The sequence below is a fragment of the Struthio camelus genome, chromosome 3 (genome assembly GCF_040807025.1).
Source record: "Struthio camelus isolate bStrCam1 chromosome 3, bStrCam1.hap1, whole genome shotgun sequence".
NCBI lineage: Eukaryota > Metazoa > Chordata > Aves > Struthioniformes > Struthionidae > Struthio > Struthio camelus.
In genome coordinates, this window is record NC_090944.1 from 119,295,073 (window position 1) to 119,320,660 (window position 25,588).

General features: G+C 45.1%; 1 protein-coding gene and 1 long non-coding RNA gene across 7 annotated transcripts in view; one reads left to right on the plus strand and one right to left on the minus strand.

Moving 5' to 3' along the window:
- SPTBN1 (spectrin beta, non-erythrocytic 1) overlaps nt 1–25,347 on the minus strand; it is a 148,940-nt gene extending 123,593 nt beyond the window's left edge. Inside the window, exons 1-3 of one of the 6 annotated variants that reach the window (XM_068939955.1) lie at nt 24,852–24,926; nt 9,356–9,445; nt 8,032–8,165 (exon numbers count right to left, since the gene is read on the minus strand). The gene's annotated coding sequence lies outside the window, so the exon portion shown is untranslated. Of the gene's footprint in view, nt 1–8,031; nt 8,166–9,355; nt 9,446–19,318; nt 19,508–24,392; nt 24,622–24,851; nt 24,965–25,210 lie in introns of those variants that run through there. The other 5 variants (XM_068939953.1, XM_068939952.1, XM_068939950.1 and 2 more) reach the window with 5 other exon arrangements.
- Nucleotides 2,854–17,185, plus strand: LOC138066862 (uncharacterized). The gene is made up of 3 exons (XR_011140448.1): nt 2,854–2,964; nt 3,070–3,319; nt 16,591–17,185. It is a non-coding gene; the product is annotated as an uncharacterized lncRNA (long non-coding RNA).
- Nucleotides 25,348–25,588: the final 241 nt, after the last annotated feature.

The following is a 25,588-nucleotide window of genomic DNA, read 5'->3' on the forward strand; positions in this document are numbered from 1 at the left end:
CCTTACGCCAATATCATCATATTTGCCATGCCTGCAAAAGGAATAAAAAGATGATATAAAAAGAACAAGCTACAGCCAGCTTCTGGACTGTACAGCGTGCTCAGACAAGATAAACCAAGTTTTATTCCTTGACTGCTTTGACATGGGGGAGACCAACTGAAGAACAAAGAACAAACTCCAGCATATTTCTTGTTGACTAGGGTAGGACCTATCCAGAAACAGACAACCAGGATGTCATTTTCTTGATTTAGTGGTGGGGAGGGGGGAAAGAACGTGTACTAAATCTCAACCCTGAAAAAGGTCCCAGAGACATCAGCTGGATACAGAAGATACAGAATCTGGCTAGTCCGAAGGCAGAAATAAGTCTGACCCAGTGCAATGCAAACGCTTTCAGAGTACAGATCACTGTACCAAGCTGACTTACCACATACCAAATTTAAAATAGTTATACCTAGCTGAAATAATCCAGGTAGTAACTCACTTTGCCACACAAAACATATCTGAGTGAAGAATTTGACGGTGTAAACGCAATTTTCTGAATTTCCAAAGAGAAGCACTTCCCCACCCCAATTAAAAATCAAGAGCCAGGCTCTGGAATACACTGATTTTTAAGAAAATAACCATGGCTGGTGTTTTTCACTTTTCTCTGTATTTTCTGAGCATGGCAGGGTACTATGGTCAGAAAGGAAAGGTTGCACACAAATGGTAGAACCTTAGCTGTATTTTAAAAGTAAAAGCCAGGGTTCTCAGATATTTAAGATTTACATCTGCAGATTTACAGTAAAAATATGAACATATAGCCCTCCAGCAATTCAAAACGTGCTAAGTCTGATCATTTCCTACCTAATGACTGTTTACTGCACAGTCCCTTTTAACCGCCTGGCAACTCTCCATATCTTCTTGCTGCTTCTTTCTCCTACACATCACTCTAGACAGCCATCTTGGGTGAAGAAAAAAAGAGGAGAATGCTCTCCCTGCACTCTTTTCAGGCTCTAAAAGCCTTATTTCCATAGGGAAATGCTGAGCATTGTTTCACTTTTCAAGCAAAAAAATATTTTAAACTTTAAAAACATTGCCAAGAAGAGTGCAGAGAAGAAAAACAAACAACCAAACCAAAGAGAAGGGTCTTCCTTCTTGAGGAGTTTCAAAATGGCCATTGGGTTTACACCTTTAAAAGCAGTGGAACTAGTTCTGTTTAGATTTATTTCTAGTAGGAGTAAAGTGCTGTACAGAGCAGCCCCGTTGCTTGTTTCAAATAACATTCACTGTCATTTGACATCTTTAAAATGGAACAATTATTTGTGATCAAATGTTCTAACTCTTCCTGTTCCCCAGCCAGCTGTGTTTTCATGTTGAACTAGTTGCTTGCGTGCATTTGGAAAAAAAAAAAAAAAAACCAACTCTCCTTATTACAAAAAACCACAGTGTAACTGCTCATCGCTGAAAGTGCAACACTCCTCGAGGCTTCCCCAGCCCCCCAGCGACGCCGGCACTGCCGCTTGCAGCCTTTCCGGACGTCTCCTGGAGCCCTACATCCCATTTTCTGCACAGCCCTCCACCCGTTAGGGGCAGCGGGCCGCAGAGGGGAAACCAGGCAGCACACCAGAGTGCACTACCAGCCGCAAAAGCACAAAAGAGTACATAGAAGTAAAAGAAGTGCTTTAACTGAGCAGGTACCAGCTCAGAGTCCTCTGACCCCCCGCTACCACGTGCGACGGGAAGGCTCGGGGCCGGCAGACGGTCACAGCGACTGTCATTCGAGGGCACCCGCCAAAGGAACAAACTCAAATACTGGGCGACTTCTACGTGGCTGGTCTGCCAACGCAACCTGCGTCAAGTCTTCGGGCAGCCTACACATTTTGTTATCCGTTTGGAGTTTCAGACCATTTTACAAAGCAATGCACAATGCCGTTCATCTTTCACGGGGACAACTGCCTGTAGTCTGCAGGCAGCAAATAGAAATACACAGTAATGCGGCAACGGGGACACCTGGTACTCGTGTGAGGTGGAAAGCGTGCTCACCATGCTGCAAACCCGGACAAAACCCAGGGCCCCTCTCGCAGACAGCTTGGCTCTCTCTGACCCTAACGACTGACAGACAGGGAACAAACAGGACGCATCCCGAGATCCCGAAGTGGGCAAAATCCCTTCTCCTCCCAACACAAGCTAAAGGTCTCTTTCTCTGGGTATCATGGAAAAAGCAAGATTTAAACGCTGATATTTGAGTGAGGAGAGCAGCTGTTGCAAGAAAAAAATAGAAACACCACCAATGTACTGCAATCAATATTTTAAATTAAATTAGTCAGGCCCATATATAAATCAGGTCACCAGTAATTAAAGCAACCTTATTTGGGAAGAGTAAAACCAGAAAATGTCTGGATCAGTACATCTCCAAACTGAATATTAATAGACTGTTTTGAAATGCATGATGCACTGCTAAGAAGCTTTAATATAAACCCCAGGATTACACTCTGCTAGCTTTTTGATTATTATGCTTTCCGTTAAAGACCACGTGCTGTGAAGATACCAAGGGGTTAAAATAGACATCATCATCATCATCATATGATCAACTGATCATGGCTTAGCCCTTCCTTTTCCTAAGGATGCTGCTGTTAGTTTCTGTTTGTGCAGCACTCAGTACTGTGGCAGGACAGAGCGATGCTCTGAAGGTGGGATTTTATAGAAAACCTTTTGATTCGCGATGACCTCACGTCAATGCAACATACAGAAAGAGGCTTCATAATTTCAATAGTGACAGCAAAATTGGCCCCACTTATTTCCAGAACGATCCATTTGGTTGACTCCATCTTAACACAGTGCCTCACCATACAGTGATTCAGCCATTTTAATGCCTGAATGGCTGGAGTTTGCTCTCTCTTGAACATGGCACTGTACATCAGGCTCGGCAATCGCTCTCCATTTTAGGAACAGGAATCTCTCTGCATGAAGCACATGCAAGTGAAGGTAATTTTATTTTTTTAACTGAGGCTAGGGCAGAGTGCTGTAATGGGACTGAATACATAAAAATGCAGAATTTTTAGATTGTCCCTGGCTTCTTTTTCCAAATAGGCATCTCAGGAAAAACTCTGCAATCTGGTTCTCTCGAGAGGGTAATGATGAACACAGACAGGCGGTACCAACGCTGCCTTTAACAGCGGCCCCAGAGAGAAAACTCAAGCTCCCAAGCCCTAGGAGGGAGCTGGTGCGCGCCGAAACAGAGGCTGGGTGTGCAGACACTGGCAGACACTGCAGACGTGGGGCAGGAGGGGCAGAGCCGGGGTGCAAAGCTGACAGTCTGCCAAGGCCACCTGGGAGTCAGGTAGGTGCATGAGTCACGCTCCCATCCTGGCTCCCGAGCACCCGCCGGGGGCTGCCCCGGCACAGGGGCTGCCTCCCTCCCGCCGGCCTCGCGGGGCCAGGGAGGGCCCCTTCTCCCCTAGGGAGCCCTCAGCAGCCGCAGCATTGCCGAATCCTCAAAATTTCACTGTCCTCTGCCTATAAGCCAGACACATCTATGTGCAGTAGATGGAGGGAGAGGCAAATCATGACGCTCTGCTACAGCACAGTATTTATGCAACCAAATGTTAATGCTCAGGGCACACAGAGCTGGCGTTGCATGGTCTGGAGCCTCCTGCGCTCCAACAGGAACTGCCAGTAGAGCAACAGCCACATTAGCATCCTTTGTAATCCGCAAGGACATATTTCACTGCATCGTCTTGTTTTTGGAAGGATGTCAAAAGAAAAGATTACCTGCAAAATTCAGAGTTTATTTTTGTCGCACTGCAACGCTATTACTTGCACTCCTCCAGCATTCAGAAGCGACTTAGAGCTTACAGAGACTGGCAAAGACGAAATAGGAATGGAACAGTAAATTCTTTCAAATATTCATTTCTGACATTCCACAGAACTTGTGCAAGTTGCAGGCAAACAGAGCGGAGCCTTTCCAGGTTAGCAGTGGATCAACAGAAAACAAGCTCTAGGCAATAGGTGAATCTGCACTATCCATTTTCGTGCTTGTTACTTCGTAACTGCCTGAAGTACAGTCCCTTCATTGAGGTGTTTCACATGAACGCTACACTTAGTTACTGCTGAAAAGGTGCTGTGACTGTGAAAAGAGCCTGGTCAGCCACGATAAAAAGACATTTGTGCTGACTACCACATTCTTGTTTACCAAACACATGTTATAGAACTAGCAACAAACACGTTTATTATGTAAGTTACAAATATCCAAAGAAAAATATTCAGTGATCAGAAATTTTAATTTAATCTGTCTAGAACAGACTGTAGAAGGACAGACCCAAACAAGCCATATTTGACACAGATAGATTAGACAGATGGCACTGCATGGTACAAAGGGGATTTGTGTTTGCTGGACTTTGACATGGCTGAATTTCTTGTGAATTGCAAGGGCTCAGAAGAGTTATGCTGGGTATTCTGCAAAGATTTAGTGCTTATTAGAACTTTATACCATTCAAAATACTCGTACCTTCTGTACAATGAAATCGGGACTACTTTGCAAACTTAAGTACGTTGGACTGTCACAACGTATCTCCATACAAAATGGATATGAAGAGCTTAAATACTAGTGCTATGCTGCCCCAGAATCTATTTGCAGCCTGTGAATTTACGCAGTAAAGAACGGGAAATTAACAGAAAGCTGAACAGAAACCCTGATTTAAAATAAAAACTCTGCATTCCTGAAAGCTGCTGAAAGCAACTTCAAAAACAGAAGGCCCTCAGCACAACAGCTCTCTGTGCTTCATTTTCTCACTTCACCAGCGCCTGCTATCAGATTCTCTCAGGACCCTGGCGAAGCACAAGATTAAAAGATGTTATTGCAGAAAATACAGGAGGGGGCGAAACTCAAAATCACTATCACATTTCTGGGGACTGTCCAATCCTGAGTTAACACTGGGAGCGGATACATATGGCAGTAACAGAAACACCAAACGCAGACACTGATTTAAAACAGGCCATTTCCCCTGAAGCCTATTATACTTTAAAATAAGCATTTCTGGCACCTCCGGTAAATATCCCTGGCCACATTCAACACGGGGGTAGCTATAACCATGCTCATACCCGGAGGAACTCGTTGCACTGAGAGAGCTGTAACGTCAAGCGTTAGCCCTAGACGCAGCAGAGCAAGGCAGTTCTCCAAAGTGGCCAGAACCAGAGCAAACAAGCGTAGGGGTGTGGGCTGCCGAGCGCGAGGGCGAGCCAGGGAGAGACGGAAATTACAGAGCGCCTCAGACATTCACAGGACTTCTCTGCAACCCGACGGCTGCCAGCTATCGCCTTACCTCGGAGACGTGTCCCGCTAGATAACAGCGCTGTCATTTCATGGCACAAAAATGAGTCTTTAGCCACAATCTCCTCCCGCCTCCAAAAAAACAACAACAAAAAAAAAGCAGCAATGATATCATCTCCCAGTCACACTAGCAGAAGGGGAGGGCTGAAGCTCTTACAGGTGAACCCCTGGCTAGAACAAAAAATAAGCCAGCCACCATTAATTCTCCAAACTGAGAGCCAATTGCTTGAGTTAATACACACACAAGGCAGTGGACAATGCATTTAGGTAAAGTGGCATTTAAGTTTTCATTTTACTTCGCTGCTAGCATAAAACTTTTCTCTGTTGTTTTTTGCAATTTTGAGCGCTGGAAAAGCTCTATTTCCAGCTTGCCCTCGCTAACAGAAGGTACAATTGCAGGATACCGAGTCCCCCCTTCAGCACACGTGCACAGCCTAACTTGGCAGGAGCGCGCAGAGCAGCAGCTGGGAACGAGACTGCACAGCTACCGCGCTGAGAGCACAAGAGCAGAAACGGCAAATTAATTACACACCCCACCTGAGGAGTTAAAAATTAGCCCCATCATCATCACTTTGGTTAACAGAAGCAGTGGAAAATATCAAACTGAGCAACGCTTTTATCCCCTAAAGTCACAACTTTTGTCGCTCTCCGTGTGCCCCATTAGAGGCCAAACAAACAGCACCAAGAGTAACTTTCTCACCTGCAGCGTGATACTAGAAGCCTAATTTTTACACCATCAGACACCAAGAATTCCCATCCAAACGAACCAGCTCTCTGATGCTCCAAGTCTAAGGCAAAGCAGACAGACCTTTCCTTCCACTAACCTCCGTGCTATGGTCCAGAGCAGCCGCGTCTCTGCCACAGGGTTTTCAAACCCCCTCGCCCTGCCGAGGCCTTCTGAAGGGTCCGGACCAGGCAGAAGGGGGTTGTCACCTTCTCGGCACCTGCAGGTGACACTCACAAAGACTTCAACCAAGAAAAGTTTCCTCCTATCAGTATTTCCCATTGCTGCCCCGCTGTGTCACACTTTGGGGTAGATGGGAGAGCAGACGTGCCCGAGACCTGGCCACAAAACACCCCCCGGGAAAGAGGAGCCCGGAAAAGGCGGTCACGATGCTACGCACGGATCGTTTGACCCCATGAATGGCGCTAGGGCTTTTCTTTTTATTCTAGTTTTTTCCCCCCCTCCAGATCACATGGCACCTGAGCGTGCATCCGTCCAGCTGGCCCAGGCTGCGCAACGCAGCCGGGGCCCCAGCCAGGGAGCGAGCGCAGGCGGTGCAGCTCGAGGGCGCCGGCGCCGCAAGCCGGGACTGACGGACCCGGCTGCCGCGGCCCTGCTGGGCTGCCTGCACCATCCTGCTCCCCAGCCGGATCTTCTCTCATCGTAACCCTCGCTTCTTCCCTCCGATTGCCAAACGTAGGGACAGGCAAGCAGAGCTCCCTTCTTGCCCTCAAACACCCACGTGAAGAACGGGGGAAAACAGGTTTTGAAGCAGCAAAAATCCAGTGACACTTAAGTCACTTACTTACACTTACAATTTGGGATTGCCTGATCCTTGTGAGGATTTTCCTTCGTGCAGCACAGCTCCCTGTCCTTCCTCCCACTTGAACCTGCTATTAATTCCATCAAAAGGGGTTCATGAGCAAGCTGAGGACAAGAGATCCACAGGTTAACCCTGCTGCCAACAGCCAGCCATGAGACTAAACACCTATTATTTTTTCCAGAAAAAAAATCAGCATACTTTTCTTTTTTGCTCACCTTTACGAAGCCAGCCTTGCTTTTAAGCTATTTAAAAATATCAAATCTGTGGCAGTCATAAGAACTGACTGATTTTTGCACTTCTGAAATACATCTTGCAGCCAATCTGGCAAGTATCAGCCCACCTTAGTGTTTAGGCTACACTGAATAGACCAGTATTTTACCAATACACGCACTTCCAGACAGCAAACGAGGCTATTTCAGAACAACCAAATGCCCCAGCAAAATGGCCTTCACAAGGACATTTCAAGGTCATGATGCAGACTGTAGTAAGAAAAAACAGGGAGACAGGAAAATAGGTTAGAAGCCAGGATGGAGTCGAACATGGCTGGAGTGCACATTGTACAGAAGCCCAGGCAGAGGCTTTGGTTTAAACGCAGCAGTATTTCTGATGAGCACAATGGACCCATTCATAAGGTTTTGCAGAGCAAGTCTAATATTTATGGGGAGTCCTTTGGTTACAGAGCATAATCATTTACTTAGACTGCTCTTCTCGCTATAATTGAATTATTGCTCAGGAAAGAAGAAATGGGAGCTCATTCTAAAAGAAGCCTCCCAAGATCTGATTTACATTTCTAAATAATGAGCCAGTGAAAGATGAGCATTTAAGACCAGGTCCTTTAAGCTATTTCAGAAATTTTTACTTTTTCTATACTAAAAATCATTAGAAAAAATTCAGGCTATTGCTGCAGCAACTTGAGCAAATACGGACATAGCAGAGACCACCACTGCCTGCTTGTAGAAAACATCTGCCACCACACAGTTTTTCAAGTAACAATCAGAAATGAAAGCCTAACTGAATAAAACTGCTTAAGTTCTTAAAAATAAACTCTCTGTGGTATTTTCCCCTCTGCCATCTACCTTAAACGTTCCTGTTGCTGACAAATTAAGGAAAAGATGCTGGAGGTATGAGAGATGGAGAGAGTGGCAAGTGAAGCTGGTACGGCATGGGAGGCGTTACCTAGTGATGATTCACTGGTGAAACTAGGAAGTTCCATCAAATATTCATGGAGATGCACAGTCTGCAAACACCTACTATCCAGAGCTGACACTGTCCAGCCATCATCTTTTTTCATGGTAAATAAAAGGCCACATCTAGGAGAATAAAAGTTAGCTTACTCAGGAGATAAGCCCTGCACCTACAGACCACAGGGGGGTTTTGCCTAGGTAACAATGCCAAGCGTCCTGAATTATAATGTCTCGAGTATGTTACTGAATTAAAACAAAGCACTTAATAACTGCTTACCCAAGCAAGCACTAAATTGGCATTAAAGGTAGGTTAACGATAGTCTGCTTAAAACACTTAGGAGGACTCAAGTAAAGATACCGTGAGGCGATACCAACGGTCTGCAGGTTGGTTCTGTGCTCTGCACAACGTACTGGATACAAACTACGGACACATATTCCACAGACGTTAGCGCTACATTCCATAGACAGGCTGCTAAATTCTGCCTTGATTAGTAAAGGCAGGATAACTAGTGTCATAAATTCACTTACGTATATATTCAAGCCAAGAAAACTACGTTTGGCATGAATGTAGGCAAAAGTATTGGACCTGAGGGATCTCAGCTAACGCAAACAGGCATGCTTAAATAACACTGGCTCCGCTGACATCAGCGGGTGATCTAGTCAAGAGAAAAATCACCGGCTAATTTAGAGATGTGGAATTAGAGTGAAAAGTATATCATGGCACGTCATGATAACAGCCAGAGGTCAGAGTAAACCAGGACCACCCTGCGCAGGCTGGGTGTACAACCTGCCACGACAACTCCTCTGCTCGGAATAGCTTGTTTTCTCCCGGCGTTTCATCTGTGACTGAAATCAAGTGTGATCAGGCCCCACCACTTCTACATGCTTTGAGTTTTTATGTTGGTTGGAGAGCGAGTTTTATGACTTCAAGGCTGTGGCTGAAGCCAGGATGGGCAGGAGAGCACAGAGGGACCTTCACTTTCTGGGGTCACCTCCTGGAGGCAGCGCCAACACCGGAGCTGCTTGAGCTCCTGCGAGGCTCTCATGGCACCCCCGCACTACTGCCACCACCCTGACACCCAGGGGCCTGGTTCCCTGCCATGCCGCCACCCACCGGCCTCTCTGCCTCAATTTCCTGCTCCAGAAAGTGCAGGAATGCCCGGCATCCTGGCAAAGCCCTTCAGAGACATGGTGGGGAAATGCACAGCAAATGTCCCAGCCGGACATCGCTCAGCTTGGGACTGCTGGGGGATATCCTCCTCCTGCTCTTTTTTCCAGGAGGACTGCAGCTAATGATGCAAATAAACCAGCCTCACCATCAGTCCAGGTTCCAACTGGTTTACTCTGAAGTTAAGCTGATAAATGAAGCATTACTGCTGGTGTCCTCCTTACCCACAAAAGCCAAGCTAGAAAACAGAATAGAAAAAAGAATCTCTTTCACTTTGAAGTTCAAAGGCAATTAGAAGAACATTACTCCCATCACTCACCTGGCCCAACAGGATTGTACGGACAAATTAGATTTTCTTTTACAACAGATGACAATTCAATGACTCATTTTGGCTAAAGAGTGTTTGTTGAAAGCCCTTCTAGACTCCATTTCCAGATAAAAGGTGTGCATTGTTTGGTTTCCTTCCTTGCCTCATAATGTCATTAAGATGACAGTCAAGCCACATAACAAGTACATTTTTTTTCATTAAGTACACAAAGGTCATTTCTGTTTGTTTGTCCTTTATTTTACTCTAGAGGAAATTCTCTTTCCAATACCGCTTTTGTTGGTGGCAAATTTAAGGAAACCATTTTGCTGAAATAGTATCTTCACTATTAAATTTTACGTTAGTTAATGCACAACACCACAGCGAAAAATGTATACGCTCCTCCTTCCTTTGTGCATCCTTACAGCATGCAGACTGAGGATATCAGTGCTCAGTGCACACATTTGGACTTGCCAAGCCCTTGATGTTCCTACCAAGTACAGTCGTTCAGATTGCACCCACTCTTGTAAGAGGCCTCCCAAAAAGCAATTAGTGGTTTGCTGCAATTTTCAGTCCTCCTGCCACAACCATACAGGGTTGAACCCACAACCTCCAGCGGGGAGGGGCAGGTCTTACACTCTGTGTCAGCCAAACAGTGCGCTGCACTGCCTGCTACCCCAAGTCACTGCTTTGCATCAATTTCTGTCAAAACCAAGATCAGATTCTTGTCTTTATGAAATCCTGTGAGTGGAGTTTTCTATTTCAAATTTATCTTTTTCTTCCAGCTTCCTTCTGGTGTGTTATTTCCCTCATTCAATCTTAGATCCTCTTCACTTTCCTTTGATGCATTCCCTGCTTTTTTCCTTCTCCCACCCACTTGTATTCTCCCCTCAGCAATAACAGCTGAAGTTGAAGAAACAGGGGTCAAGAAGCCCGAGTTCACCTCTTACGCAGTTTCAGCCTTGGGAGTGAAATTTTAACACGCTGAGCACTTAACTTCTCTGGCAAGACTAATGAAGGAATTTCTCTGTTCAGAGCTACTTCAAGGATTGTAGAGAAGGGCTACTATTTAAATACAGGAACTGTAATAGCAGTTGCCTATTCTAGCATGGCACTGTAATACAGGTGAGAGGCAATCACAAAAGAGACTGCAGCACAGTCGATTTTGTACATAGGGCTTAAACAGTTTTCGTGCCATTTTGGATTGTGCAGAGAAATAGAGTTTGGGAGATTTATTGCAGTCTCCAGCAGAAACCACCATGCAGCCAAAGCATGAAGTTAGTAATTCTGACAGCTTCTCAACAGAACCAGCTCCTAGAACCGACCAGGAGTCATCTCAGGCCACAGCTAAGGTGCAAGACAGGGCTGGGAGGAAGGCATACACTGCGGCTTGACTAACGGGGACAACAGCACCTTTCTTTCTCATCACTGAACCTTCCTTTAAATTTTTTTTTTTTTTTTTTAAGACGTAGAAAAAAAAAACAGTGAAAATTAACTAGAGGCTTGCATAAAAATCCTTTCATGTTCATTTATTCTGTTTTTGTTGTTGTTTGGTTTCTTTTTGCTACCATACTCAAATTACAAAGCCTTCTCCCCCTTTTTGCTGACGCTTTACAGATGGCCTGTAGCCCTCATTCTGAAACCAGTAACTCGGGAACAAGCAAGCCATAAAGTATATTTTTTAATAGGAAGATACAACTTTAAACAATATGCTGTCAAGCTCCACGTTAATACTAATCTAGCCAATTACACCACTGACCATTCAAATCCCTTTATATTTCCCGGGGCTTCTCATAAGGCCAGTTTGCAGGTCTACCAGGTCCCCATCCCCACAAAGCCTTGGTCAGACCACAGAGCGAAATACCATCACGCCGACAGACCAAGGACAACTCTTCATCCTCAGAGAGGCCTGGGGCCACTATGAACAATCCACATCAGAACGTCAAGTGCCAGTCATCCATATGTGAAGACTACGTTGTCTCCCCCAATATGTCATTTTTTTCTGGAAATTGGCTCATCAGTCCTTGTATGAGAACCCCAAACTTCAGTCAAGATTTTATTGACCATTCTGCTGATACAGTATCAGTGCTGAAGGCGCAGGAACAAGACTGTTAACACAATTATTACATAGTATTACTATTAAAAAGAAAATAACAGGCTGCAACAAGTTTGGATACTAAGTTTTAACCCATAAGATCACATCTTTCAAAAGCAGCACTAAAAGCAGAGCATTTTTTCAGGCACGAAGACTAACAGCAGTTATCTCTGACAGAGGACGCCACCAAGCAGCAGCTCAGACACTTTTTTCTGCCCTCGCATCCATAAAGTCTGAGGCTCCAAATACCAGCACAAATGACTGCGACTCCACTCAGAAACGTGGGAGCCTCCCTGCACAACCGTGACGCCCCCGTTCAGGACCCACCAGCCCAGGCAGCAGCGTGCCATCGATGGCCGGCAAGCCACGCCAGGCCTCCAAGGCTGTTTTCCGAAGGGGATGACTCTGCTCGCTCCCCTCGCAGAGGGGTGGTAAAGTGGGGACAAACCCCTACGGGGCAATATTCAGGGACCATGTATCAACGTGAATAAAAGTTACCATTTAGAAGCAAAACTAGTAGCTATTTATTCTCTGGTTTTTGGTACACACAAAAGTCTTAACTTAAAAATTGTATTCTGCCTAGAGTTAACGTAACGGTGCAATTTCTTCCTGGTGCTTATATTTGAAAGTCCTCAGATGTGAACGTGCTAAAACCATGGACATCCCAGTTTCAGCGTGCACTAATGCTCCACTCAGCACTTCCCGCAGGGGTGCTGTGCCCTTCCGGCTGGACCCAGAAAAGAGTTGCAGTGCTCTCAAAAGAAATACTTGCATTTTCCAGTTAATGAAAGTCAAAAAACAGGACAGACAGACTTTTTCAAAGGGAACAAGAATTCATTGCTCTTGATGACAACAACAACAAGTGGAAGGTTTTTTTGATTTTAACAACATAATCAGGGAACAACGTACAAAATATTCCAATCTACTACTATACATTGAGTCAATTTAGAGGGAAAAAAAATCTAAGCAGTATATTTCCGTTTTTTTAACTCTACAGATGAAAAATAGTCAAATAAAAAGCAATGAAAAATAATTTGAAAAGTCTGCATTTTCAATGCATTTTCCAGTTCTCACCAACACCTAGAGGCTATTTTAATTACTAAACAAGAAAAAATGACTCAAAGGTCTTATGGGAATAAACAAAATATACAATTATCAAAGCAGGAGCTTTTATATTTTTGAAAGCAACAGCAGTAAATTCCCGGGCGAAGTGACCCTCAGGTGAGATGGCCAGAATTACCAAAGTGCCACTGTCTGCTGCCTATCGACCTACCTGCCACCACTGCTCAGCTCATTGCCTTGCCTTGTAACAGCGGCATTTTCCCTGAACATGGGAAAAAAAGAAACTAGCAATATGCACTAAAATAAACTGTTACTAGCTCAGAGAACATTTTTTACTGCCATAAACAGCATACAGGGGTAATTCACAGACACACAAAAAGGTAGGATAAACTTGTTTAGATTCTTTTGAAGCAATCCCCTATTTCATGGGAGGAAAAGAGAACTTTTTTTTTTACTGCAAGACGATATTTTATGACAATTTTCTAATGTTTGTCATTAAACAGGTATACTGGAAGAAGCCTTGAAAGATGAAAGATCAGCAAGCAGGAGGCCATAAGTGGTCAAAATTAAAATAACTCCACAGCTCTGTAGTTGAACACTAGATCTCACCGGGGGGTTGTGGTAGTGCAGAGCAGTAAAAGCCCCCTTGAAAAGGACAACATGTCTCTCCTGTGAAGGCTCAGCTTGCATGTATGCATTACATACATATATGTAATTGCATTACATGCATATAAGTTCCGTTATAAGTGGCATGATACTCATGACTTAAGTACTTTCTACTTTGAAAAACAAGATTATAATGTACAACATTGGATCAAAATAGAAGAGCTTTTCATTTGCATAAGGAATTCAACCAAAAATCTCTAGGTATGCTCACTGAGGCCAAGCTTCATATTCAAAACGACGATGGCAACAACAACAACAAAAACAGAGCTTTCGCATCAGTAGTGACTACAGACCTGAAAATAGCCCGTCCTCAGCCCACGGCAATTATGCCACTATTAGCACTTTGACAAGAACATCTCATTGCTTGAGAAAGCACCTCACCCAGAACTGGAAAGGCTGAGACCTGGGAATAACAGCATGGAGCACAGACAAAGTGCACAGGGAAGTTAAACGTGCAAACCTACTGTTTGCATGGTCAGGAGGCCTGAAACCTTAATCTCATACAACAAAGAGTACCTTCACATTGCCATCATGTTTCCCACCTCACTCACAAGGTCCTGAGCTCCTCTGCCAAACCAGACCCCCCCGGACATAAGCTTCAGACAGAAACATACCAAGAAAGAACTACTAAGAAATCTCACACTGACGCATACATTGCCTCGAGATCTATTAAGTTTATATTGCAAATACTTCTGACCAATGTGTGACCTATTGTGAGGCACAAAGCAAATTCAAAATACGGTTTGCTATTACAGCGAGACATATAAGTAACTACCATGTAACTATTATAATCATAAGCAGGGTTTCAGGACAGTTAGTCCAAGGTGAATTGCCCATCTCTAATTCTTCAATAACATGCTTGGAATGCAATTTGGAAATCTCCCTCTGATAAAGTAGTCATGCTGCCCACATAGCTACCAATTTTAAACATTCACTATCATCAAGCACTTTAAGTCTTACAAAACTGTGACATTTTGATCAAACCACAAAACAGAACACTGAAGCTACATGAACACTTATTTTCGTCTTTGTTTTGTGTATTTGTATGCCCTCATATCTCTCCTTAGAGCATGAAGTAATATCATAGTCAAGCTATGAAATATCAGAAAGCAGATATACTTATATCAAAATACGTGCAAAACTTCTAATGGTATGACTGCGATGGGCGCCAACCTAGTTGAGTTTGCCGAAAATGGATTTCAGACCCAAAGCTCTTCCACATCTCCCTGGCGTCCCTCCACTGCTTGTGGCAACCAGAAGTTAAAAACGAAAACAGCCGTACTACCGCTCAGGGCGCTCTGCAGCAACGTGGCCACGACGCTCTGCGAATCGCCCTTAAGGTGACGCGTAGGTTGGCCGCGTCATCCCGGGAATCCGAGGAACTTCGTGACTCTCTGAACTCTCACAGCAAGTGGAGCCGTTGCAGTTCCCAGCGATTCACATTATTTTCAGCTAGCTGACAACAGCTGTAGAAACATCTCTAACATGGCTGGCATATCCTCCAGCAACCCAGCGCTCCACCTATCACTGGTATGTCCATGTGCTCCTCACCTGTCAGCTCCGTTTCAGCAAACGGACCATTAGGTCTCCACAGTGCTTCTTTTCTACTTGTTTAAAAGAGGATCCTGGTCAAAGTAATTTCTGGTTTACCTCAGCCAATCACCACCACTAATAAATATCTGAACAAGCATCTCCAAAACCCGTTATATCCCTACAGCGTATCTAAATGCTGATCTTTTTTACACACACTCCAGCAGCACAATCTCACTCAGGATTTACTACTTGATCGGGATTACTTGTACTAAAAACACAGATAAGATAAGAGCTATGTGCTCCGTATCACTCACACCTCTCCATAAAGAGGGTATCATCATCCTTGACTCCTAGAGTTATCTACTGACATTTTGGTACCTTTTAACAATCTTTCCTTTTCTGATGTGGTTTACAAATGTAACTGAACAATATAAATTGATCCCAGATACGTTCTTCTGCAGATTTTAAGATGATGATGATTTAAAGCCTTGAGCCATAGCCTGTGATGCTGTAAATCAGCACAGCTACATGTTGGGATGCAACGAGGTAACTTGGCAGAGCTGTGGAGGATTCAAATCCTTTGTTTTTAAGCACTGCGGAAAAGAAAAATCACAATATTGCAACAAGACTAAGTATAGCAGGTCCTTCTGTGACTAAATAGATTGAAGAACGCAGCTGAGAGTTACATTACTAGTGTGGCAGATAGTCACTACTGCATCACAGTTGCTTAAATATTTGTCTGGGTCAAATATATTTAAAACTTTTTGGTATATATTTCTTTTATCTAGAAGTCATCCGATTCTTGCTTGTCTGGCATATAGCAGGAATAGATCTCTAAAAATAAGCTACTTCCATCACCTTTCATGTCCTCAGGGCACTGTAATGTTTTATTAGTTACTATTCACATATCTTATTTAAAACACACAGTCCTGGAAATGCCAATGCCTCCTAATAGAGAGAGAGAATCTGAAGGTTAAGGTGTGCCAGACTGAAAAAAGAAAAAGCTCAGTGAAGCACAGATTGGACTGAACTTTTTTTTACTGTATTCCTCTCTTTACCTTTTCTACCCGAGTTTTATGCAAGCACCACTCTTTGGAGCCAGATCCTGACCAGCAATAAAACTACTTTACACACTCCAGTGATGCAAAGCCATAAAGCTGGCTTAACGGGCCAGCTGGGGTCAGGGAATCCCCCCGTGGTGCCGCACTGGTGCATCGGGCACATCACATCCTCTCCCAAAACAGACCTTAGAGCACGACCACCGGGCCCCACCTCATCCTCAGCTGGAATAACGCCCTTCCTTCCCAGATGCATTGTAAATCAGCACAACTTAAAGCAACCTTACAGCTCCTGCACGCTACGCAACGGGCTGAAAGAGCCCCCCGCCCATAGGGAAGCTCGGTGGCTGCTGCAGAGGGACATGAAACTGCTCTTCTCTGAGCACAGGCCACGTGGACCCAATACTGAGGACAGGGACAGGCATGATGGGAGAGTTGTGCCTCATGGGCCTAAAAGGATCCCAGATTTCTAGTGCCAATCAGAAGCTGATGTGTATTGTCCCAGAAATGAAGCGAAACATTTTTGCTTGTGAAAAGGGAAACTTGCATCACTAGTCCTGAAATCTGCACACACTGAAAGGCGACGGCATACAGGAGTCAGACATTTTGTGCCAAATCTCATCATTCCACACCATTTCCACCCTTTTTTTTTTTTTTCCTTTCAGGGTTCCTTGCTCGAGTCCCTGCAGCAGTGCAAATGTGGGTCCAGAGAACAGTTATTTCGCCGCGTACTTTCCTACAGCAGACTCGCACGAGGGCTGAACAGAACCACCTGCTGACTCAGGAAATTGCAACCTTGCTCCAAAAGATCAACCCCAGCCCCCGCGCTTTCCTCACGATATCCCATTTAGAAGCTAACTCATCCTCTTGCCCTAAGAAACTAATTTAGGCATCACAGGTTTTAAGTTTAAATGGCTTATGCCAATGACTAAAGCTGCACGATCAGATTCTCCTGTCGACAAATTTGACACAGGGCTGAAAATCAAATATGCCTATTTTTACCCTTAAACAAAACCACATACCGTCTTTGGTGGTAAGCCACTGTTTGTTTTTAATATCCAAATACTGAATGCTTGCATCCAAGGTCTTGGATGAAAATCCTGTCACTGACAACCAGTCCAGGAACGCCTGAGCCTACTGAATTGATTTACCTCTGCCTTGATACCTCCACACAGTTCATGAGAAATTTGAAGACACTACTACTACTAACCTGTACTAAGGTACCAATCCATCTCACTTCTTATGCAAGTAATAACGAGGATTATATAAACATCTTTGCCTAAGTATGGACCATGGAGTTTGTGCTTCACTTTTACAGTTTGAATACAGTTATTTTCCTTCTTGCCTGCATTGCAGTGCTCCGTTGCGTTAAAGATTTAGGGGGTACCAAAAAGTTCTTAAGAGGCAAGTAGAATATATTACCAAAAAAAAAAAAAAGAAAGAAAAAAGAAAAAAAAGAACGCACACTCACAACTCTGAACCCGCAGTCTATAATCCATTTTTAGGAAAGAATTTGTGCTAAAATGAGGTAAGTGATAACTTTCCAGATCTCCTGTTATCCAGAGTACTATTTTAGGGAGAGTGTGACTGCATTTGCGCTTGTCGCATAGCCCTGCTTCCAATCTCCTGGCAGACCCCCAGCACATTCCAGCATTTAATGCACAACGCTGGTTGGGATGCAGTCCCGCTTATCTCTCAGACACATTGACTAAGACTTTCCCACATAAACTGACCCACCCTTTACTAGCAAGAGGTCACTTAGTACAATCAGCCTTCAAATGAGAAAAACAATCAGGAAAAGCTTCTCTGATGCCAAAAACACGAAGAGAGTAAAATACAGCAGGCTCCAGTGTTTGTTTTATCAAAACTTAAAGACTGTAAGACAGATTTTGAACTGGTGCAAACCAGCCTGAAGTCAACCAGATTTTTTTTATGGGCTGAACATGTGGCCTTGCTATTTAAAACTGCAATAAGAATATCCTACTCTGAAAGAAAAGTTAAAAATACAAAGTTGGCTATTAATTACATCAGATTTCATTCAACCTTTGACTATCTTGAAACAGTAAAGAATTATTCATAGCATTATGTGCAGAAAAAAATAAGTTTTTTAAGTTACAAAAATAAAGCAAATGTTAAATTAACTAGGATAGGAAAAAGAGCCAAAGTATCATCAGCTTAAGAAATAATTATCTTATCACCTATGGAGTCTACATAATTTTTGAATAAGGTATACCATCATCTTAAGGTGACCTGAAGCTCGGTAGTTTAAAGCCTAGTTTTTTTTCAGCTAAGCACCTGTGAGTCAGGCTACCCAAAGGACAATTCAAGTTTCAAGAGATGAGTATCCCATACTTTTCCAAAGTTCAAGTTCCCTTAAGTTGCTGAGCAACAGACATCCAAAATCAGTGTACACTGGTCAACAGCCTTGCTTACGTATCTTGAATAACCTAAGTGATGAGGTGGGAAATAAAATCACTAGGTCTCCTGACTTCCTCACCAGTGCCCTGCACAGCACGGGGTTTAATAAAGGGTGCTGTACTGGCTGATTCTCCAATATCAGAACACCTACTGACTTCCATAAGGCAGATTTAAGCCCAAAGTACCTCTCCAAAGCACAGAAACCAGCAATTTGCTAATGAGAGGCAAAAACTGCTTTCTCCAAGCACAGACTAGACTGATTAGCTTCATGCTGCATTCCACTCTAGCTATAAACGTACAGGCCATTAGCATACAGGAGCCATAAGCTACCCACCGGTGCAGAGCTCTCCAACTGCAGTGACTGGCTATAGATCACCCTTAAACACTTGAATTAAATATTTGTTTACTGAAAGAAAAGTCAGTCAAAGCCCTTGGGAAGAAAATCTCATAATTAGTTTAGCTACAGACAAAAGCCAACACTTTCAAACTCGGATGCCCAAACTAAAACCTGTAGGTGTTAAAATAAACTCACCTACATTAGAGTTAATTGAGATAATGTAGGCAGTACCCTTTCCCTTCTAAGCCCAAAAAACAGAGGAACTACTCATTATAGTTAGACTCAGTATTTGTGGTGTCTAGGCACTAAACAAAATTCATTTTGCAATTGGAAAAAAAAAAAAAGTATTCAGTCGTATTTTCTCCTCTGCATTACTGACTGCAGTAACCACAAGTCAAGTCTATTGTAACTAAGGCTCTAGACCTGCCCAAGCAGCCAGCACTCTTTTCCATGGGGGAAACAGTATGTTTACAGCTTTCTTGCCCTTGCAAACACCAAGGCTCCCCTTTATCAGGCAATGGCAAGCATCAAAAAGTATATATTCCATACAGTTCTAGAATATGTATTCCATACAGTTCTAGAATAAAACGAACAATAGAACAACAGCGTTAATTCAGGATCAAATGACAGTAACTTACTGTAATAAAAAATGCGAGTAGTTTGGAATTACTGCTTGACGCTAGTCTGTTTTCCTCTGAAGGACCTGCAAAGTCTCCACAGGGCCTTGCAGGAGATCTTGACCATGTGCTTGGGACAGCAGCACTACTGGGTGCTGAATCACAGTCCCACCTCCCAAAGACGCCTGTCCGTCTGGATCTGGAGACATTCCTGCCTGATCCCAAATTCAGCAGTTAGCATAGCCTTACAGCACTGGGGCCAGGCGCCCGAGAAGAGCCTCCTCGTCATGCCAGAGCACCTCCCACCCAGCCCCCAGCCACTAACACCTCAAAGAACATGCAAAAATAGAAAATAAAACTTCACAAAATCTGCGTTGGGGTGAGGGAGGAGAAAAATCCTTCTTAACCATTACAGGCATTCAAATGAAGACCTGACTCAGGAGATTTTAGTGAAATCATTATCTTAACGGGAAGCTGCAAGTGTTTTGAAAAGTTTGGAAGCAGGGGCGATGGCTGCACGGACCCAGGAATTAGAGGTCCGTAGGGACTAAGGCCAGAAAGGATCACAACAGCCATTCAACCACTTTCTATAGCTGTACTAAACAAATGGAGCAGAAATCCTTGATTCATCATGGTGACTGCTGCAAATACATAACCCTCTGTGCCACTCTATCCTGTGGGCAATGAAGCAGTACACAAAAACTTGTGTCTTTTCACTTTAGGTCTATACACCTTCACCTCTGGTTACATCTTCAGACAGCTTCCAACAGGTGAACTAGATCTTTTTAACTACGTATACAACTACATATCTTCGCAGAATGATTTAATGCATATACCCTCCTATAAATCCATTTACGCAGAGGCCTGGTAAGTGATCCTCCCTCCTGTTTCAGGGATCATACTACTCTCTCACAACAGCATTGCGTCATGACTAACAAAACTGGAGCCAGTGGTTATTCCAATAATAAAAACATGCCATCTGATACCTCAGTCAACTCCTACTCCTTTTTTATTTTGCTAGCTCTTCTCTGCAAGTCTTCTGCAGTAGAAAGTACAGAGACTGTTTCTCTAGCTGCTTGTGGAAGCATGTCTTGTTTCACATCCTTACAAGTATGCTAACTCCAAGCACTGTATTTTTCAAGAGTGAAAGTGAAATGGTTTCCCTTTTGTGCACAACTGTGGATACGCTAACAACAGCGGGAGATTACATCCAAGAACACCATTCCTCAATGCATTTCACGGATGACGGGCCAGTCGCTCATCAGGATCTGGCCATTTCTTCCCCAGAAAAGAACGACATGTTCTGAACCCCAGTCAACAGAAGGCCTACTTAATTCGGAACATCTACCTGTGAATAGATTCACAGCAGTATATTTTTAGATCTCTGAGCAGAGTATTAATGCCACACCTCTCCTGTTCCAACGGCATGACTGGTATGGCCTACTAGTCTATTCATAGTATCGGACAGGTGTGCATTAGCACCTGCTGGCAGCAGATTTCCATGATATGTGGCTCTTTTGTTCAGTTCTTGCTGCCCTCTTGATGCGGTAAGGCTGCAGAATAAGTCAAACCAACATACTCTTTCTTTTTAAAGTTCTAACGCTTAGCACATTCAAAAGACCGTGAAATAAAAATGACTGCACAACAGCATCATATATTTCTCTGGCACTGGTGGTGACAAGCCAAAGGGATTCTTGGTGCGCTAAAAAAAAATATGTGGCTTGAAGAAATATGTATACTGGGGGATAAGTAAAAAGGCACGCAAGATAAAAAAGTATTCTAAATTTTTCTTAATTCAACAGCCAAAAAGTCCTTACAGAGGAGAAGAGGTGGAGAAAAACGTTAATGGTGCTGAAAGAAAATAACTCAAGATACTCCTCAACCTTAATCTGTCCTTGGCCACAGGAAGACGTATACAGTCCCTGAGCAGAAAGATTATAGATGGGTGTATATCTTTTTCTAATCACAAACATTTTACTGCAAGTAGAAATAACATTTTCAGATGCAAACCCACCCTCTCTAGCCAACTTTCCCAAACAACCAGAAAATCTGTTTTGAACTCAGTCATCAATTAGAAAGTTTTTCCCCATGCAAAGCTAGGCTTTTTAATAGGGAATGGACAGTATTAATTGGGTATGGAATTAACAATACATTAAAAATAAATAAAGGTGAACAAATTAGAAGAGCTGTCTGCTCAAATACATATAATTGATTTAACAGCTTTAACAGAGTGATATAGAAAAGATGGGATCTACCAAGTACAACAAAAATTCCTTACGTGCAATATCTCTGTAACCTCTTTTCATTACAGGAAAGCGAAGCCTTGAAAGGTCCAGTTGTAACTGCTGCTACATTGTACTCATGTTCATTAGAAAAACTAATCCACAACAGATCATTTTAAGAGTAATAATAAAAATCTGACAAATTAATACCATGTGTGGAAAAAAAAAACCAACATCAGGGAAAGTAGTCTTGGGCACAGTCCCTTTGCAGAGCGTTGGTTATACCTTGGTGCCGTTTGATGGTATGCACATTTTAACTCCAACACTTGCTTCACCAGGCAAGCGTTATTTCACGATAACAGTCAAACACTACATGGTTTCTAAGGTGAAAATACACTAGAAAAGCAAGAGGAGGCAACTAGATGTTCACGTTTAATATCTGTCGGCCAGTTTCCCTCTGGCTCAACTTTGGAAAGTTGGCAAGAGCCTAGGCAGATGTAAGGGTCCAACGTATTGGCAAAGTCCCCAGCTCCATCAGTTGGGAACAGGAACAAGCCCACAGCGCTGGTTTGTGTTTCAGAAAAGCCCTATATGGTTCTAGACAGTTCACATCACGGAGCACTATCCTGCTCTCATCAAAAGTTTCCACCACATGGTGTGTATATCACACCACAGGGAACTACTGGCACTGCTCTCTGTCACAACCCGCCCCTTGTAACTGAGAGTCAAAAAAAAAATCTAAGATGCTGCCAGTGGCTCCTCACTTCAACACGAAGCAGTCCACTTCTCATGGCCCGAAGGCAGCAGTTTGCAAAGACTTTCCCAGAGTCGTGAAATGGCGAGCAGGAGGCCTGCGGTCAGAGATACCAGCCTGGATTGGATTTAGGAGCTGACTCATGGGTAATAGGCAATGATAAATTGTGCTACCGGTTTTTAACTTGTGCCCAGATCAGATGACTCAGGAATTTAGGTGCCTGTAGAGATTAACTGTCTAAATACCTGTCACAGTCTGACCCTTAAAAATCTGAATAAATAGATTATTGTCATTCATGTTCCATAAAATATGCCCATATATTCCTCGCAAACAAAATACAACACTTATTATGCAAGTAATCCAACCACAAAATTAAATCCTGTAACTGACCCATATTAAAAACAAATCCTTAGTCAGGTGATGTAATATAAACGAGCATTACATTGTCCATCCAATAAATGGTGCTTAATGGATGAGATTTTATATACGTTGGAGATAAAACAGATTTGTTTTTATAAAACGGTTTGGTTGTCTACTTGAAAGGGGCTGTCTGAAAGCCATGCAGCAGTGTGCCGGTCTCCCTACACGTAGCACGAATGCCTTGCCATCTCCCTGGTCCTCTTCTGCGTGCAGGCAGAGTGCAGCAATGCACAGCAATTCCAAAAGCTGCAGGATTTGTGCCACTATAGAGGTGAAACAGCATCTGTAATGCTTTTTGCCACATAACTGCTGCAAGCTCCTATTTCATCCAAAAATGCTGCATCTTGCCTTGCTGAATACCATTTACTGCACTTAACCCGCACTACAGAAAAACACAAAAAGGACCGGTAGTCTATAGCCTGACCGTATTTTTAGTACCAAGTTTGCACTATAGTATGAAGCAACAAAACATGCACCTTAGAAAAATTTTATTTCCTATTTGTTTTATTTCTGGCCAATCTAGCACCACTGGTTGTGACACATTAGCCAGCCAGCCAGCTCCTCTGCACACTCCCCATAGCCGTACAGCCACTGCTAAGTCATGTAGGCATCACAACAGCCATTTCTGCTTTAGGAAGAAATAGCTTTAGTGAGGAAAAAAAAGCAAACAACAATGGATGAAACAATACCTCAGAGAGAGCAGCTAGTTGCCATCACCAACCAGTTCTGGCTCTTTATCCCCATATCCTTTTCATCTCCTATCTCTCCCTCCAGAGGCTTCCTACTATATGCAAGTCCTCCTTCCAGCTGGGCTTTTCTGCAATGGCCTGAGGTGTCACAGTCTCCCATGGCATTTTCACATGGCTGATATTTCTTTGAATAAATTACTCAACACGACCAGGCTTTATAATCCTTAGGACCCAGGAGCATTGTTCCCCAAGAGGTCTTTCAGGACAATACATTCAAAGGTCAGAAAGAATAACAGTAATTTTTCTAAACTAGCTACATAGTTCAATAAGCAAGTTTCATAGTATTTCTACCCTGGCAATAAAGGACGAAGGCTGTGCCGAATGCTCCAAATCCTCACAGTTCATGTTCATTCCCACTTACAATAACCTTACGCTCTCGATACTGAGTATTTAGCATTTTTACCTATGGCCAGCACTGAGTAAAATCTCAAAACATAGATCGCTTCTCGACTCACCTCCTGTGAATAAGAAAGAAAATTTTGCTCACGCTTAAAGATATTAAAACAACAAATTCCGTTTTTCACTCTTTTTCCCTTGTGCATTTCAAGATCAACAGAACCAGCCTGAAAGGAGGGCTAGCTAAAGAACAGGTCGGACCCCAGTGCCATGAGCAAGGGATTTTTCAGAGCGACTGCAGTCTCACAGTACCTAGCACAAGTCTGCCATTTTTTTTTTTCGGTTAAGCCCGGCCTATATCCATCAGCAAGAGCTACCTAGCAGAGATAATGATATCAAGCCCACGCACTACGCCTTTTATCACTGCGGATTTATAAAACCGGCCACCGAAGCAACGCACCCGCTCACCGCGGGACGCGAGCGGGACCCCGCCGCGGCGCTGCGCGCCAGCCCCGCGCTCGCCCAGCACAAAGCGCCGCAGTGGCCAGCGACCTGACAGCGCCGCCGGCCACCACGGTGCCGCAAACGCCGCCCCGCTCCGCCCCGCTCCGCACCGTGCCGCGCCGCTCCGCTCCGGCCACCGCCTCCGCTCCGAGCGCACCGCCGTAGCACAGAAAAAGAAAAAAAAATCTACACCACCCCCAAAAAAATTTTTTTAAAGAAATAAAATAAAATAAAATAAAAAACTGGAGAGCCTGGCGGCCCCGCGCCACAGCGCGCCCGCGCCTCTCCGCACCGCGGCGGGGCGTGCGGCTGCGCGGCGGCACTGCGCGGGGAAGGGGAGGGGGGCGCAGGGGCGGCGGCCCGGGGGGAGGCCGGGCCGGGCCGGGCCGGGGCCGCCGCCGCAGAGCGGGGCGGTGCCGGGGGCGAGGAGGAGGAGGAGGAGGAGGAGGGGAGGAAGGCCGCGGCGGGGCCGCTACCCGCGGCGAAGGCGGGGGGGGGGGGCGCCGCCCGGTGTCTCTCTCTCTCTCACACGCACACACCCGCCCGCCCGCCACCCCGTCCCTCCCTACCTCTCCGCGGCCGGGCGGCGGCTCTCCCCGGGCGGCGGCGGCACCCGCGCTACCCGCGCTGCGCTGCGCTGCGCCGCGCTGCGCCCGGCCGCGGCGGCTGCGAGGGGCGGGACGGCGGGCGGGGACGGCGGCGGCGGCGGGGGGGGGGGCGCGGCGGTGCCGCCCAGCCCGGCCCGGCCCGGCCCTGCGGAGGCTGCGAGCGGCCGCCGCCGCCGCGCAGGGACCTGCAGGTGCCGCCGGCGGCGCCCCCCAGGTCCCCCCCACCGGCCCCGGCGCCCCCCGGGTTCCCCCCCCCCCCCCGACCCCGTCCGGCCTTCCCACCCCGCGGCTCCTCGCGCGAAATTATCCTTGGATTTTACCCCGGCGCTGCCCGCTGCTCCCCGCTCCTTCCCTGGCGCTTACTGCGTTGCGGGGGTCTCCCCAGACTTCACGCTCCTCCTCCTCTGACACCCTCTCCTATCGCAAGGACAATGTTGGCTCTCCCCCAGCATCCGTTTCCGCTAGTGCTGCTCTTCTGCTGCTCTGTCATTCCCAGTGGACATCCCATCCTGGGCTTGACTTCCTCCCCTGCACAGTCATCCTCTCCCGCTTTGCTTCTGCCACCCTCCCAGGGAAACAGCTCGCCTTTGCCAGGGTAACCGCGTGCCCTGAAACTCCATCCCCGCCGCCCTTCTGCCACGCATCCCCTCTTCCTCCCTCTCTGGGCAGCATTTTGCCAACATCTTTCCAGAGAAAAT